This window comes from Hemicordylus capensis, chromosome 2, assembly GCF_027244095.1.
Source record: "Hemicordylus capensis ecotype Gifberg chromosome 2, rHemCap1.1.pri, whole genome shotgun sequence".
Taxonomy (NCBI): domain Eukaryota; kingdom Metazoa; phylum Chordata; class Lepidosauria; order Squamata; family Cordylidae; genus Hemicordylus; species Hemicordylus capensis.
In genome coordinates this window covers 341,769,702-341,774,843 of record NC_069658.1, presented here as the reverse complement: position 1 = coordinate 341,774,843, position 5,142 = coordinate 341,769,702, and positions in this window count along the sequence as shown.

The window sequence follows — 5,142 nt, the reverse complement described above, 5'->3', positions numbered from 1 at the left end:
AATAAAGCCATTGCAGCAGTTTTTTTATTGTTTTGTCATTGCTCTGCTTGAATTTTCCAAAGCCACTCTTCCAGCCAATAAATGAAAGACATGTGTTATGATTTGGAGGTTTTGGAGGTGGATTTTTCATCCCAGCTAATCATATTGGATCAACTGGGGGTTTTGTAATGGGATTTGGAGTCATGTCTATGTTGCTGTTTCTAATGTAGCAACAGGTTGGTCATAATTGTGAGTCAGCTGAATGTTTGTTTCATTCAATTTATGAAAGAAGCTGATGGGCACATCCTTGAGATTGGCCCAAGTCACAAAAGCTGCTATGAATTTGTCATGTAAGAGCAGTCTCTCAAACAAAACTAAGCTAAACAAAAGCCTTCCCAAGGAATGAGTAGGCACAGAGCCAGAACCCCAGAACCAGAGCTGACAAGAGTTTAGCTAGAGTTTGGCAAAGGATTTGAATGGTGTGAGAAACAAGCCTCAGGAGTTGTTTGATTGAAATCTGATGGCTTGTCAGAGTCAAATTCTTTTACCTAATGAGGAAACCGCACAAATATAACAGTGGAATTTAATATATACAATTCACATGTGTGCATGTGCATATTCCGAATAATTAAGAACCAGATGTTTAAAAAGACTGCCTTGACACTTTATGCCAGCAGGTCCATTCTGATTCCATAGCTCTACAGGAAATCATACAAAATTACCCAAATCTCTCTTACAGCATGAATCCTTCCTCCAGTTATGCCAAATGGTGGGATAAGACTGGGACTAAATCACTAAACTGGCAGAACAGAAAATTACACCGACAAAGACAAGTCAAGTCAGTGTCATGGTCCCATTGTGTGAGAGGTAGCTGGGGCCAGCAGAAGCAGGACAATGCCACCTTAAGGGGGGAGGGATCTGGTGGGTGGTCAGAGCATGTTGGAGTAGAAGCAGAGGAGCAGCCAGTTTACATCAATTCCTATGCTTCCCCAGGGATCACTCCTTTCTCCTCCACCAGCACATGTATGCCTACAAAGAAGGTGTTGTAAGTAAAAATACACGTTAGAGAGCCCCCCCCCCACACACACACACTGCCACAAGTGCCAACCTCTCCTGCCACAGCCACGCTGGAGTTCAGAATTCTAATCAGCCAAGTAGCCAGTCATGGCACAACACCAGCCCATGAAGGAAACGCAGCTAACACCCCAATATGTTCAGCTCTGCTTCCTTGTTTATAGATTTGTAAGTGCACATTTTAAGTGTACAGGTACATAGGTAGGAATTTGTTGAAGGAACTTTGGTGGAAGGACACTCAGCACAAAGGGAGCAATTTGCACAAACAACAAACAGCCAAGGCTAGCCACCAAGAAGGAAGGGCAGATGAATAACCCTTGGGTTCTCAGATCCCTTGGAGGTAGTCTCTTCAGGACTCCAGACACAAAGAGCTATTAGGAACCTCAGTTCCCCTGCTGCAAGGTGCTGCAAGGACAGAGTACCTCAAAAGTAACATTTTTGAGTGTTCGACACACCTTGCAGTGCTTTGGGGAGAACTATAGAGGATGTTCAGGAATCGTGCTTTGAGGCGTGGGCTTCCCCCTACCTAGTAAGCAGGGCTGGGTTAACATAGTAGCAAATGTAGCATTTGCTATGGGCCCCGCGTTTTCTAGGGCCCTGCACGCCTGGCTTGAACGTCTGCCCCTTCTTTCGCTCTCTATTTGATGCTCTCTGCTGATTCTCCTTATTGCCTGCTGCTGCCCATTCTCTCGCCTCGCTCGAGGGCATTTAAGCAAGGTCTTCCTGGCACCATGGTGTTGATTGGGTTATCTTTTATGTTAAGCAGCACGGGAGGGAGTAGTAAGAACAACAATAGGAACAGATAGCTTGCAAAGGGGTCTCAAAGATAACTTAATCGCCAGGGAGTTGGTCCTTATTTGTTTAAACTGTAAAAGTTTTCAAAAACATACACAGAGAGAGTAAAAGAAATAAAAGCAGTTTAGATTAAAAAAACAACCAACTATTAATGCCGGGCGGAAGAAAGGAAGCTAAAGAAGATGCTAGTTGAATGTTGCCAGCGTTTTCCGACTGACTGGGAGAGGGTAAAGATAAACAATGAGAACGTGTACCTTTAAGAGGAAAAAGAAAGCCGGAAGTAACTCAGATGCACGGCAAGAGGAGTCTCAAAGTTTAGTGGATCAATTGAGGGGAGCTTGAGGGAGATTATATTGGGTAAGGTCACTTACAGTATATCCTCCTTTAGTATCTAATGCTGTTGGGAGGGAATTTGTGATCATTGCTTTTCAAGGAACTGCCAAATTTAAGGTGAGCTCCTTTCCTCTCCTCTAGAACTGAAATAACTACGGCTGCGTTGCCAACTTCATTAGCTTTACGTTGGGATTTACATTTACAAACGGAGGCTGCAAACCTAAACACACTTACTAGAGAGTAAGGCTCATTGAGTTCAGTGGGACTTACTTCTGAGTAAACATGCTTAGGGTTGCACTGAATGATTTGTGCATTTCCTCCTTTTAATATTAAGCATGTTAGTTTAATTTAGATTGAAAGGGGCTGTGCCTCCTGCCAAAAGATTGTCTTTTGGATACTTCTGTTTTCATGAAAGTTGCTAATGCACCTCATCATAATCACATTCATTTGCAATGCATCAACTATTTTAAATATACATCTGCTTTCCTGACAGGCTTGCACAAGAGGTTAAACATATATTCTTAATACTGTCAAATGGCCCTTTTAATGTGATGGCTGCTGGGATCCAATATGTTCTGCACACATTGGAATCAAACATCCACTGTTGTGTGCCAAAATTGCTAATAGGTTCAGATTTCTCAAAGTACAGAATTCCTGAGAACCTTTTAATTTAAACATTCAGAGTTTTGTTCCCCACCCCCTTTCTCTTTGTGAAAATAACTCCAAAGGAAAACCCATTGTCAGGAGTCACAAAAGTGTGTGTGTGGGGTGTGTGTGTGTGTTTTGCAAAGTTTGTTGACTGGCTGGCTCAGCTGAGTGGAGGCATGGGTGGTTGGTGGTGGGGCGCTAGGCAAATGAAAAAAATGAATTACTTTACTATGCAAGTAAATAATTTATGTTTCAATATTTATGTACATTTTTTAAAATTTGGGGCCCCTTCATAACATATGCTACAGGCCCCACACTAGCTTAATCCGGCCCTGCTAGTAAGCCCTTTCCTTTCTTACTTTTAAGGGAGGGGCTAACTAGGTAGTGAGGAGCCCATGCCTCAAAGCAGGATTCCTGAACATCCTCCATAGTTCTCCCCAAAGCACTGCAAGGTGTGTCGAACACTCAAAAGGCGTGGCCAGAGTCTCTCCCACTCTTCTTGGTACACGAGGAAACGGTACTGTCAAGAACCCTCCCGTACCTAGTAGGTGGTATCTGTGTCTCTCAAACTGGAAGTACAGGTAACTATTCAGTTTTCATAAAGGGGGCCCTGTTGGCACTGAGAGCCCAGTCACCTTTGGTATGTTGGTGACTTATTCTTCTTTACAGGGTCATAGCCAGCAATAACTAGAGAGATGCCACTCTCTCCACTGGATGTGTGAGTATTGTCTTAATGACACTACTGTCTCCCCCATTCAGGGCATCTCTCTCTATTGCAGGCATCAGGGACACTACCAGGTGAGGTCATACTCTGTGGGAGAGTGGAGAGCTGTACTGAGGCATGCTAAGTGAGAAAAACATGTAGGTGGCAGCACTTTCATTCAACTACTCACCCCACCCCGCACCCCGTTATGAGCCTCCAGTCCTTTGTAGCTGCTAAGCACAGTGTATTGCTGGCTCTGTGTTTTTCTTGTCTCTCCACAGTCAATCAGACAGATATCCCGCATCCACACAGGCAAGGATGATCCCTACCAACGGGACCTGCAACCAGAGGCGCTCTTACCCCTGGACTTTGGGGCTGAAGTCTGTGGCCACCACATCCCCTGGGGGCCCCCAAATCCTCTTTAGTCTGTCCTGGGTGGTGTGGTTTGTTCCCTCGAGAACCTATGTGTTAAAAAATGATGCTTAACTTTGCACCAGGGGGGCCTCCAAAGTCCAGGCTCCCAAATTACCTTGGTGCACCTCTGCAGTAGCAGTGAACAGTCAGTCATATTCCTATGTAGATTTGCCATCTTTCTATGTAGGTTTGCCATCTGAGGTATAAATAACAGAAAGAGTCACCAAATTGAGGCTCTTAGTACACGTCAGTCACTATGATTGTCTCAGGCAGTGGCGGGGAGGGTCCATCTTAATGTGAGACCTACCTTACCTCAGTCGCAGTGCTAGCTGTGCATATTTTATGGAATCAGAGAATTTGAGGGGGTCTTGTTGGTGCTGGGATGCAACAGCTGCAGCCTAGCTTGTTGTATAGTTTGCATGTAATCTACTATAAAGCCAGAGGTGGTACTATCATTTCCTCTGTATTGGTTGGGCTAGCTAGGAATTTCTATTCCTTTCTTGTTCCTTTGTATATGAGTCAGCAAGTTCAGTACTGACCCCCAAGTGCCTTTGTCTCCCAAGTAAAGTTATATTTTAAAACCTTTCACTGGTATTTGCTCTGTAATCCATGCAGACAGAACACACTCATCTACACTTGGCCATCTAATCCAACCCTGCTTGAGGCCGGAAATCCAGAACTAGCTCATCCCCAATAGATGACTGTCCAGCTTCTGCTTGAGGAACTCCAGCAAGTAGGGTTGCCAACTGTCCCACATTGCATGGGATGTCCCTACTTCCTGGGGAGAAATGCTCGTCCCATTCGGGACTCAATTTCTCCTGCTTTTTGCCTGTCTTTACTTTTTCCCCTTTTTTTGTTTTGGTGGAGTGGGGATGGCATCAAGAGCTCTGCCCGCCTCCCAAACTATGACCGCCCAGTGAGGTCGAGGCAGGCACACTGGCCGGAGGTGGGCGGGAGAGACAGCAGCAAGCTCCTCCCTTGTGCCCGCCTTCCTCCCAAATCAGACCTATTTCAGGCCTCTGAGCATGTGCACATATACGGATGCCATTTGTGTGCTGGCACCTTGTGTGGGTACTTGGGACAAGTGCCACTGCAACATGAAGCTGCATGTGGCGGCAGAGAGCAGGTAAGCACGTGCTCTCCTTTAAAAAGAAGAAGATCCCACTCATCACTCCCCCCCCCCGCCCATGGCACCT